Source organism: Euprymna scolopes, chromosome 44, assembly GCF_053919585.1.
Source record: "Euprymna scolopes isolate OS-2025 chromosome 44, ASM5391958v1, whole genome shotgun sequence".
Lineage (NCBI taxonomy): Eukaryota > Metazoa > Mollusca > Cephalopoda > Sepiida > Sepiolidae > Euprymna > Euprymna scolopes.
The window spans coordinates 8,770,936-8,784,495 of record NC_136525.1 but is presented as its reverse complement, the minus strand read 5'-3'; positions in this window follow the sequence as shown (position 1 = coordinate 8,784,495).

Genomic DNA, 13,560 nt, shown 5'->3' with positions numbered 1-13,560 from the left:
TGTACAGTGCGTTAGTTTTGGAGATCTGATAAAGTGTCTTACTTAAGGAGGCGGTTCATCAGGAATTTGTTTACATTGGACTTGAAGACATCCAGGTTGTAGTCAGGTGGGAAACAGGTAACCGGAACAGAGTTCCACAGGCGTGCACTTCTAAGAAAGAAGCTTTGTTCATGGAATCTACGTTTTGATTTTGGCACACATAAGGAGTGGGGGAATTTTTTTTTTCTTTTCATATGAAAAACGTCTGATTTTAACTCGAAATGGTTCCGGATTTACTAAAATTAAAAAAAAACAAACAAATGAAGCATGCATGGTCCCCCGTGAATGAGGCATAAAAAGGTGATTAAGTTCAGCATACCCCCCCCCCCCATTTAGCCCCAAAAAGTCCCCGGGAACATCAAATCCCGGTGAAACGCTGCAGTTTTAGGCCTTAACATATGAAAATTTGAGTTCTGCACCATGCAAAAAAAGAAATGACTAAGTCAATCATTTAATTCCCACCCCACCCCACCCCACCTCCGCCATTTAGCCCCAAAAGTCCCCAAAGGCCTTGACATATTTAAATTTGAGTTCAGCATCATACAAAACTGCTAAATAAACATACACAGAAAATTTTGAACAAATATGGTAAAATAGTCCCAAAAATGAAATGTTTTTATTAGCCCTAAAAGAGCCCCTGGGGCACGCTCAAGAGTTATCGTGAAGTATAGACAAACAAAATTATATAAAAATCAGTTAGTTACAAATTTTCAGAAAGTTTTATAAAAATCCAAGGCAATCAATTTTTTTTTTAATGGACACAAAAGTTTCAATTTTAGCCATTTTAAACCGGAAGGCACCCGGGGGGGGGGCGGAGTTTTCCTGGAAAATCCGTTCTGTTACTTTTTTACTCATATCATGTTTAATGTTTGTGCAAAATTTCGAAAAATTCCAAGGCGTAGTTATTGAGAAACGTGCGGACAGACGAACAGACAAGGGTGAATTTACAGGTCCACCCTCCCTTTTGTCAGGGGACAAAAAAAAAAAAAAAAAAAGATAAAACAATATCTATCGCCTATTTTTTTCTTTTTTTTAATAATCCAATTTTACTCATTATCCCTTTTGAATTATTTAAATTAGGTTACATACTGAACTAATCGGTAGAAAAAAACATGACTCCGAAAAATTACTGAAAGTTGATTTGCAGAAATCTTGTATTTTTCTAGCTGTGTGAGCCAGAGCACCATCCTGTGTCCGTACATAATTTCCATTTGGATAGTTTGTTTTGAGCCTTGGCAATACCTGATATCTCAAAGTTTTATAGTAAGTGTCAACATTGATTTTCTCATCAGGTTTGTAGAATTTTATGGGCACCTTCTTTCAATCAGAAGCTACAACACCAAAAGCCATAACCTGAGCAGGATGCTTTCTCCTGAATGTCCCTTTAACCTCAGCTATTGATGCTGCGATGTATCTATCATGTCTAAGGTTAAGAACAGAATCGACAGTGAAGATCTTTTCATCGGAAAAGATCTTTACAATGGAAGGCTTTTTCTTAAGCCATGTACCTATTTACTATGCCTCCCCACGGGACAGAGTTAGACACCAGGGTCGTTTTTTAACGTGGAGAAAAGGTACAAAAATAAAAAATTGTCTCAGTCGTGAAGGATTTCTCCTCCACCGAAAGAGAACAAGAAATAGAAGTGCAGCATCTGAAGAACAGATGGTATTTATTTGCTCCCCCACCGAGCAAATTAGGCACAAGGCCGATTTTTAATGTGAGGAGTGAAGGGAGGGGGAAGGGAAAAAGGGGACCAGCTCCCGAGAGGTGGGAAATGGGAGCTGGTTAAAGGTCAGGCATGTGGGGTTGCCCCCACATCTGGTCTTTGCTAGTCATAGCTAGTCCTAGCTAGTCATAGCTTGCAGTATCTGCCGGAACAGATGGTATTTATTTGCTCCCCCACGGAGAAAATTAGGCACAAGGCCAATTTTTTAATGTGAGGAGTGAAGGGAGGGGGAAGGGAAAAAGGGGACCAGCTCCCGAGAGGTGGGAAATGGGAGCTGGTTAATGGTCAGGTATGTGGGGTTGCCCCCACATCTGGTCTTTGCTTGCAGTATCTGCCGGAACAGATAGTATTTATTTGCTCCCCCACTGAGCAAATTAGGCACAAGGCCGATTTTTAATGTGAGGGGTGAAGGGAGGGGGAAGGGAAAAAGGGGACCAGCTCCCGAGAGGTGGGAAATGGGAGCTGGTTAATGGTCAGGTATGTGGGGTTGCCCCCACATCTGGTCTTTGCTTGCAGTATCTGCCGGAACAGATAGTATTTATTTGCTCCCCCACTGAGCAAATTAGGCACAAGGCCGATTTTTAAAGTGAGGAGTGAAGGGAAAATGGGGACCAACTCCCCGGGGAGTAGGGGAGCTAATAGTGACAATTTGTATGAAGGGTTGCCCCTACATTGACCAAGGTCTTATATGTGGGATTGCTCCCACATATGGTCTTTGCTTGCAGTATCTGCCGGAACAGATGGTATTTATTTGCTCTCCCACCGAGCAAATTAGGCACAAGGCCGATTTTTAATGTGAGGAGTGAAGGGAGGGGGAAGGGAAAAAGGGGACCAGCTCCCGAGAGGTGGGAAATGGGAGCTGGTTAATGGTCAGGCATGTGGGGTTGCCCCCACATCTGGTCTTTGCTAGTCATAGCTAGTCATAGCTTGCAGTATCTGCCGGAACAGATGGTATTTATTTGCTCCCCCACCGAGCAAATTAGGCACAAGGCCAATTTTTAATGTGAGGATTGAAGGGAGGGGGAAGGGAAAAAGGGGACCAGCTCCCGAGAGGTGGGAAATGGGAGCTGGTTAAAGGTCAGGTATGTGGGGTTGCCCCCACATCTGGTCTTTGCTTGCAGTATCTGCCGGAACAGATAGTATTTATTTGCTCCCCCACTGAGCAAATTAGGCACAAGGCCGATTTTTAAAGTGAGGAGTGAAGGGAAAATGGGGACCAACTCCCCGGGGAGTAGGGGAGCTGGATAGTGACAATTGGTATGAAGGGTTGCCCCTACATTGACCAAGGTCTTATATGTGGGATTGCTCCCACATATGGTCTTTGCTTGCAGTATCTGCCGGAACAGATACTACACTTTGATCTTGTCCCGTTCTTGCAACTTTTAAGTGTTTATTTTTTTATTTTATTTTTTTTTTTATTTTTTTTTTTTATTTATTTTCTTATTTTTTTTTTTATTTTTTTTTTTTTTTATTATTTTTTTTTATTTTATTTATTTTATTTTTTTTTAGAGTTCGAATCATATTTTACCGCATTTCTAACGGTCTTGCTCTCCACCTTAAGCTCGCTTGCCATTTTTCGCATGGATTTCGTTGGATCTTTTTGAATCTTAGATTCGAGAGTTCTAATAAATATTTTGCCGGGTTTTCTTTTTTTTTCTTTTTTTTTTTTTTGTTGCTTCCTCCACTTCCGGTCTTTCTAGCAATAGTTTTGCTCAGACATTTTCTTCTTTACATGCTAAACTGTTTTTTTTCGGACACTTCGACTTTTCCTGATCTCTCCTTCGATGAGACGTGTGCATTCAGCAAATCACACACTCTTTTACGGTTGACCTCCTGATTACCCACATGGGTAAAAATTCCTGAAACGATGTGGATAATAATGGTAAATAAAGTTATGACATCAACATATGTAAGTTTTTAAAACAAGTGGCGCAATTCTTACTGAGAAAAGACAAAGTTCACTGTAAATCTTGCTTCCTCGGCCTATATATATATATATGTATGTGTATATATATATATATATATATATATATATATATATATATAGAGAGAGAGAGAGAGAGAGAGTTAGTTATAAAATATATATGGCGATTAAGCTACACTGAATATTCCGCATTTCATTGCGTATATAAAAACGACAGACAACCACAAAATTTGCGCATAAGCCTGAAGAGTCCTAGAGTGGATGAAACGCGGAATATTCAGTGTAGCTTAATCGCCATATATATTTTATAACTAACTAACTAGCTCTACCTATGTATTGAGCACTTTTGAAATAAATACTTAAAGTTTACGCCTAAATTTATACTTTCGTATATTAATTTTATGTGAGTAAATGAAGTAGTTATATATATATATATATATATATATATATATATATATATATATATATATAAACTAGTTGGGGGAGGGCAGTTTTGCCCGGACGTAAAATATGATATGTTTAAATATGATATTTTAATTTGTCCGGATTTCGTATATATTGTTATAGGGTCATGATTTCAAAAGTAAAAAAAAAAAAAGGAACTTAGGTGCCATCAGCTAGAATCGAAACTATAGCATTCAAAGCTGGTGACGTTACCACTGTACCAACACGACACGCGTATGAATCGATTAAAAAATAAAAATTAAGATTACTGTACAAAATATGTAACGACTTTTTTATGGGCCCCTTAAAAACTATTTTAAACGGCTAAAGATCCATAAAAGAACCTAATCATTAGAATGCGACTTTTAGTTTCAGAGGAGATAGAGTTTGAAAATATGGAGACAGACCGACAGACAGATATATAGCCGTTTATATATTAGACTAGCATGGGTGCCCGGCGTTGCCCGGGTGTTTGGAGTTGTATGCTGATAAAAAAAAAAGTCTTCTTTTTTTAACTTTGTCCACTATTATGACCCCTTAACATTTATTGTTTGGGGCTCAAATCCAGTTATTAAGTTAGATCCATGTCCACGGAACCTATATATAAAATTTCACGTGTTTAGACTCCAAATTGTAGGAGGAGTTTGGTAGAGTTCTCAAAGGTCAAATCGTAGAACTTTGACCTCTTAATCGGAGGTGTATGCTGTGCAAAAAAAGCAAAAAAACAAAAAAAAAAAATTGTTAATTTTTTAAAACTTTGACCCCTATTATGACCCCTTAAAATTTATAGTTTCGGGCTCAAATCACTTTATTAAGTTAGATCCAGGTTCAAGGAACCTATATCTAAAATTTCAAGTGTCTAGACCCAAAATTGTCGGAGGGGTTTGGTAGAGTTCTTAAAGGTCAAATCGTTGAAATTTGACCCCTTAACCAGCCAAATTTCTGGCTGACACCCGTCACATCGATTTTCCCAAATCTCAGTACCCGGTATTTCAAATTTCGAGTCTATAGACTAAAAATTGACAGAGTTATTGCGTAGGGAAATGTACACAGACAGACAGACACACAGACACACAGACAGACAGACAGACACACAGACAGACAGACAGACACACAGACACACAGACACACAGACAGACAGACACGTTCACTTTTATAGATATATAGATTTGTAAGGAGATAAAGTAATAGTGTGAAAATGTTCGGCAAATTAATTTTATAATCCTGGACAGGTATTCTTCTAATGTATTTGTTTTAAATAAATTTAAAATATAAACTCATTAAGGCCCAAAAACCACTTGAGGATAATGGTTTATAATTTGCCAGGTGGACAGTAAGCCAACAACATAACAATGGTTTAAACTGAGAATAATTTGATTATTTGAGAGGACGGTTCAACAAGAATTTGTTTACGTTGGACTTGAAAACGGCTGTACTCAACTGGAAAGCAGTCTTATGGTAGTGTGTTCCATCGACAGTTCCTGGAAAGGAACTTTTCTCATGGAAATGTAGAGAGAGGTGGTAGTTGCTAAAACCAAGCTTCTATCTATCTTTACATCATCAACGTTCTGATCCCCATCTGGCATAAATTGAAATGAATGGCTCTTGTCTTGGGGAGGCCTCATGTTTTGACAAGCTTCTGGGCTTGACCTTTACTCCTGATCTGAAATGGAGCACGTACATAAAATCCATTGCCAAAGCCGCTGGAAAAATGGTTGGATCCTTCTATCGATCCAGTAGATATCTCACTGCTGATGCAATTCTCTATCTATATAAGAGCCAAGTTCGTCCAAGGATGGAGTACTGTTGCCACATCTGGACAGGAGCTGCTAGAAATTGATAGAGTTAAAAATAGACTTCCTGCCTCATAAGAGATGTCCTTTTTTCCCCCTGCAACCTCTTTCTCACAGAAGAGATGTAGCGAGTTTGTCCTTGCTTTATCGTTATTTTCATGGCAAGTGCTCGACTGAGCTTCAATCTATGGTTCCCCCTCACCAAACTTTCACAAGAAACACTCGTCTAGCTGTAAACACTATCAATAATTCCCCTCACTCTTTATCTGTGCCTAAACCTAAACGTAGATTCCATGAAAAAAAGCTTCTTTTTTAGAACTGCACACCTCTGGAACTGTCTTCCGTTTTCCTGCTTTCCAGCTGACTACAATATGGTCGTCTTCAAGTCCAATGTAAACAAGTTCTTGATAAGCCGTTCCCTTTAAGTTAACAAATTTACTGAATTTCCATTACTGACAATTACTATATTGTCCAACTGACTACTGTATACTCTTTAACCTTTATCCTCGAGTTGCCCCCTGGCCTTGATAAGTGGTGATACCTATGTAAAAAAAAAAAAAAGTTGTTAAAGGTTGGAGGAAAATTCAAAGTTCCCCTCCCCCAATGACAGCCATCGATGTTGCGTTTTATTTCCTCTTTGAGTGCCCTCCTTCCAGATGACAGATGAGTCCCTTGTGTGGATGGGAAGTCAGCGGAGGCATTGCACAGGAACGTGCTGGGGCGTTGTGGGACGAGTTGTCATTTTTGTTTGTGTAAATACCATCAGGCAGACCTGATTAGGGTGGGGCAAGTGGGGGCGAAGAATTAACCGGTTGGAGATGACAAGGTTCGGGGTCGATTTTGTAGGGTAGGGAGAGAAGAAGAAGGAAAAAATTGAGATAAAAAGCAGATAGAGAAAAGGAAGAGAGAGTACGATATGTAGAGAGAGAGAGAGAGAGAGAGAGAGAGAGAGAGAGAGAGAGAGAGACTTTCGGGATGATATTTAAAGAGAGAGGGGGTATAGAGAGATTGGAAGAAGAGAGAAAACGCTTAGATAGCTAGAGAGAGAGAGAGAGAAACAGGCACACACACACACACACGCACACATACACACATTGATAAAGGAGTAGGATAGAGAGACATAGATAGATAGAGAGAGAGAGAGAGAGAGAGAGAGAGAGAGAGAGAGTGGCAGAGGCGATTTTTAATGTGAGTGGATTTAAAAAAAAAAACTTGAGATAAGAAGAAAGTAGAGAAAGATACAGAGGGAGAGAAGGGGGGTTAAAAATTGGAGATGAGGAATATTGATGGAAGGGTGGGTGGGAAATACGTAGAGAGAGTAATAGAGATACAGAGAGAGAGAGAGAGGGGGGCAGAGTGAGGGGGTTCTGGGGCGATTTTTAGTTTAGTTAGAATCTTCTATTAAAGTTTTCTTCAAACGTCGAGTTAACAAAGAAGTTAGGTATACAGTTTATTTCCTTGAAAATAGTTACAGTTAAATTTTTTATAATCAAAAGTAAAAATTAAAAACAAAAAAATAAATTAGGCACAAGGCCTGTAGCACCTCCCCCCTCCCCCCCACAATGAACTATACTCTCTGGCGGATCAATGCTTCCCTGTAAGTTCTTCGGCCATAGACTGGCCAATCGACAGGCAGGGCGCATTGATCCTACTGTCCCCCAAAAGAGTGGAGGGGACATCCAACAGTCAGCACAGAGCCGCGAGCGAAGACACACCTTCCTCTCCTCCTCGCCCAGCACCGACAGTCCGACGTGGACCTGACTCAAGAACTTCGAGCTCCACCACTATTATCTCGTGGAATAAAGACTTGCAAAGGTTCAATGTTAAAAGGAGTTTGTCGTTTTTTATCGAGGGTTCTAAAAGATAAATAATTAGCTGGGGTACAACTACCCCACTAAAGGCCCTCTAAGAAGTTTGGGAGGGGATGGGTGCAGGGTCTTTCTATTGTCTATATCACTGTGAGGATTATGCAACATTTACCAGAATACCACATTCACTCCATGGAGTTAAACCGACTTAATAAATTCCCCAGCGTTTTCATAAAATTATGTACATTTATGTGTATACGTGTGCGTGTGTATATGTGTGTACGTATGTGTGTGTATGTGTGCGTGTATGTATGTGTGTGTGCGTGCGTGTGTATGTGTGTACGTGTGTGTATGTGTGTGCGTGTGTGTGTGTATATACAAAAGAAGTTAGAAAGAAGGTGGGCTCCCTCTACTATGCTAGAAAAGTTACTTACGCCTGAAAGTATCTTGTACCTCTACAAGGCCACCGTTCTCCTATATATGGAGTATTGTTGTCACATTTGGGCTGGTGCATCTTCTACTAGTCTCTCCCTCCTGCACAGGGTTCAAAAGAGAGTCCTGATCGGTCCTGAACTGTCTCATCTAAGCTTCAACCGCTGTCCCATCGACGAAATGTTGCATCCCTCTGTCTGTTTTACAAATATTTTAATGGTGGATGCTCCGACGAACTACTAGCCCTTGTGCTCCTTCGGCGTAAATACACCCGACAAACAGCAAAATCCCACCCCTACACAGTAGCGATTCCCAGGCCCCAGAAAAACTGCTACTCTAATAGTTTCTTCAGTAAAAGTGCGCTGGTTAAACCATCTTTAAGAAGTTGCGTATTTGCTGTCGAACATATTTTGTTTTGAGGTTAATTATTTAGAAACCTATTATTTAACATGGGGAGGGGGAGGATGTTTTATAACTATTATGTACTTTAACCTAAGAATTTAATCCCACATTCTTAAAGGTAAGTCTTCCGGTGGTCAACCAGCGCATTTTCGCCGTTTCTTCCCCAGAACTGCTAGACTTTGGAATTCCCTTCCGGGCCCCTACTTCCCCAACTGTATTGACATGCAAAAGTTCAAGTGTAATGTAAACAGACATCTTGCTGCTCAACTCCCTACATAGTATCCCTGCAACTTACGTACCTGATAGTAGCCCCCTACATCAAAGTGGCACTGTGCCTTGTTTAGAGTGAAAATGTAATTTAAAAAATTAATTAATTTTTATCTCACGTATTAACCACGTTATTACATTTTTCTGTTGATCTCTCAGTTGCGGGGATTCATGAAGAAAGTAATAAACTCCCAACCAGATGTTTACTCGTCGGCTGTCAGAGACAAAGTGTGTAAACGCGTCACTACGCATAGGCTCGGCGCACACATCCAGTCAAAAAGAGAGAAATAATTAAAAAAAAAAAAAAAAAATTAGCTGGCGCAGGGCGCAATAAAAATAAAATTAAACAACCAACATGTCTATGGGAGCCGATAAGAAGAAACAAAAACCCATGATTTTTGTAAACGAGAGAGAAGGGAAACCAGACACCAAGGAAACAAGACACAGATGCAGTCAAGCGAGAAGTCACCTGCTTTCGCTGTTAAAACCCGGCAAGCACTCCTCTTTGTGACCGCTACTCGGCCAACAAAAAGAAACAAGGAATAAGTATTTTTTATGAACATTCTCCTTCTTTTTCTCCGTTTATTCCAATACCTTACTTTGTATTATTTTTGAAAGGTGACGACACATGAAAATGAACTGTTTTTGAACACGCACATTTAATCTAGTCTTTTGTTGCTGATAAAAGTTATTCAAACCTTAAACGCTCATAGTTTGTCTTCTGTTAAGTGGAGTTTCAATTTCATGCTTTTTATGTTATAATACACAAACAAAGTTACACAGTCTTACTGGAGTTCAGGACAAAAATCCACCTAGTCTGGAGGAGTATCCAGCTTGAAATTATTACAATAGATAACAACACCTGAAGAAGGAGCACGACCCTTCATAAAAGCCAGAGAGTATTTTAATTGGACTTCAAATACTCCATGTGATTTTGAATATTAAATCAGGGTTTACTTGTAGGGGAAGTATCCTCATGTACAGTTGTCCTGAATACTCTTGTACAGAGAGATCTTAGACACTCAAGCAGTCATCATAAAATCGTATGAATCTGAAGATTCTATTGTTGGCATTGGTTTCCCAGATATTTTTTATACAGAATTCTGGTGCTTGTTAAAATGCAGTCGACAAATCGATTTTTTTAAAATATGTTGTTTTAACCAAAAACAATATTACCTACTTAAATATCCAGTTAGGTAGAAAAGTAACTTATCTGGCCTTTGATAACATTTATTTGTTATATATTTGTTTTTTTTGACAACTTTTTCGAATCTATGTGTACAGTAATACAAACCCCTTAAAGTTAATCTCTCAAAGAAAAACATGTGTGAAAATTAAAAAAAAATACACGGAAAAATCTTATCACAAAAATCCTACATTTCACATAAAATATGCATTATGGAAAAGATCGTGTTTACATTTTTTGACAACTTTTTCGAATCTATGTGTACAGTAATAAACACGTTCTCTGGAATTATTTCCAAATAAATTATTAAGTTAAAGCCTTAAGATAATGAATTAATAAAATAAATTTGCTAAAAAGGTAATAATTACATAAAAATGTGCCATCTTGTAGCAGCGAGGTTTGTTTATTTAATGCCATGTTTTTATTCATGGCGCCATGAATAAAAACATGGCGCCATGTTTTTATTCATGGCGGCAAAATTAGAAAAGAGTATGGAAGCACATAAAAATTTCTACAGACGTATCTGAAAATGACGTCAGCTGGTTGGAGGGAGAGTTGGGGAGAGACAAAACCAACTGTTTTTTTTATTCTTTTGTTTTGATTAACCCAAAACCACACCTCGAAACATCTGGGCATAGCCGGGTACCCACACTAGTCTATATATATAAAAGCGAAAATGTGTGTATGCATGTATGTATGTTCGCTTTTTGTGTATGTCTGCAGAAGGCTTTTTTCGTCGGCCTTCTCGTGGGGGGGGTCGTTCATTCTTAAAACTTTTTATATCACGTCTAAATGATAATATCTACGACTTAACAACGGGGGTCGCCTTTCTATTTAATTTGCTCGACTTTTGCCAGCTCGCCGCGTCTTCGAAAACTGAATGATCTGGCTTGCAGAGCAAAACAAGGTCAGACATCACGCCACTTCCTCGCACCTGTTTATTTCGCTTTATAAACATTCACTTAACGCCCTTATCAGTTCCTCTCCCCTCATGGCCGAGATGGTTAGGTATCTGGCTTTTTCCCCCTTTTCGTTTCCACCTTTACATCACGGCTTCGGGGTCCAATCCTACATTCCTACTAAAACTTTTTTCTTTTAACTTTTTTTTTTAACACACACACCTCCAAACACCCGGGCAACGCCAGGTACCCCCCCCCGCTAGTCTATATATAAATCTCACCTGTCTGTTTAAATGTATGTATGTATGTATGTTCGCGTTTTGTGTATGTCTGCAAAAGGCTTTTTTTGTCGCCCTTCTCGGTCGGCTCATTCAGTCTTAAAACTTTTTATATCACGTCTAAATTGTAATGTCTACGACTTCAGAACGGGGGAGGGGGGATCGCCCGTGTATTTAATTTGCTCGACTTTTACCAGCTCGCCGCGTCTTCGAAAGCCGAATGATGGGGCGTGGGAAGGAGTAATTGGCTTGCAGCGTAAAACTAGGTGAAACCACGCCACTTCCTCGCACCTGTATATTTCACTTTATAAACCTTAACTTAACACGCATATCAATACTTATCCCCTCGTAGCCAAGATGGTTAGGTTGCAGGGGTTTTTTCTATTTCCTTTCCACCTTCGCATCAAGGGTTCGGGGTTCAATCCTACCTTCCTACTAAAACTTTTTTTTTTTTTGCAAGTCATTGTATCGGTTAGATTGACTTTGCCTAATTTTAACGTTCCGAACTTCCGGTTGCGTCATGGAGTAGCGGTAAGACGTCAGATTTTCTTTCACTTTCTTTTCCGCCTTCGCGTCATGGGTTCGAGCCTGCCTGCCTACTACCACTTTTTTTTTTTTTTTTGCTCAACACACACCTCCAAAAACAACCGGGCAACGCCGGGCACCCAGGCTGAAACTTTCATTAAAATTGGTTAATTTCCTGAATTTTTGTGAATTTTATAAGTTTGTACATTTTGAGCATCGGCCAATCATTTTGCACGTACCTACCAGGAGGCATTCAAGTTCTGTGTGTGTGTGTGTGTGTGTGTGTGTGTGTGTGTGTGTGTGTGTGTGTGTGTGTGTGTGTGTGTGTGTGTGTGTGTGTGTGTGTGTGGAGAAAGAAGTGAAAAGAAATTGAGGTATGCCGCCGATATAGATAGATAGATAGATAGATAGAGAGAGAGAGAGAGAGAGAGAGCCGTAGGGAGGGGAGGATAGAAAGAGATTAAGTGATGTAAAGAGAGAAGTGGGGAGACAGAATTTTATGTCGATCTCACGTTTACGTGAGCGAAAGAAAAAGCAAACAAAAAAGTTGAGATGTGAGAAAGATAGAGACGGGGAGGGAGGGGGTGTCGGGGAGATGCCGGGCGTGTTGTAAGTTTAGTTGAAGAAATTAGGTCAGACCAGTTATCATTTGAATAAAAATGGAGCGGGCTGGGTTGAGCATGTTTGGGAAGGTCGTCAGGATCCCCTCCCCCTTCTTCCCAGGTCACTCTACCCCGCCCTGACCAGTGCACTTGTCCGCCTCGCTACGTCCAAGGGTAGCCCATCTCATTGAAGGCAGGCACTTTGACATACACGATTTGCCTGAAGTAAATGAGTTTCTCTCTCTCTCTCTCTCTCTCTCTCTCTCTCTCTCTCTCTCTCTCTCTCTATCTACCCCCTCTGTCTGTATATCCCTCTCTCTCTCTCTCTCTCTCTCTCTCTCTCTCTCTATATATATATATATATATATATATATATATATGTGTATATATATATCTTTCTCTCTCCCTCTGACTCTATCTCTCTCCGCCCCTCTCTCTCTCTTTCTTATATATATATTCTCCCCCTCCTCTTCTCTTTTCACTCCCTATCTCTATCTATCCAGCTCTCTCTCTCTCTCTCTCTCTCTCTCTCTCTCTCTCTCTCTCTCTCTCTCTCTCTCTCTCTCTAGGGTTAATGGAACAGAAACCGTAGCAAAGTGCTCGCTTATTGAGAATATTTTTAAATAAGAGCATAAATTTATTCATATGTATATTTCAGAAAAGCAGAACCATACCGACGCTGTTCCGAGCTTTAATAATATACATTGGCACCAAAAAGAAAGTCCGCATCAGTCAATTTTTAAAAACCACAAATTTAAGCTAAATTGATTGGTTGGTTGGTTGTTTTGTTTTACGGCATATCAACCCTTTTCAGGTTATTTAATGCCGAGTCTGGTGATTTTGAAGAACGATTTTTTTAATATAGTATATTTGTCGTATTCTATTTAAACCATAGTTGGGACCCTAACAGGTGCTACCACTCCGGGTCAGAGTGGACCTGGGAGCAATGGTAATTAAGGGGTGACTCCACACTCCCCAGAGCCCGCAAGCTGGGGGCTGACCATCGGATATAGTTTAAGGTCATAACCAGGACCTCGGTTGGATAAACCAGAAAGGTGGAGGTTAATGAGCTCTTGATGATCATTAAAAGAAAAAAATTTTTTAATAGAATATATTTGTTGTTTACAAGTCGGTTTCTATTCAACCCATAGTTGGAACCCTAACAGGTGCTACCACTCCGGGTCAGAGTGGACCTTGGAGCAATGGCAATTAAAGGGTGGCTCCACACTCCCTA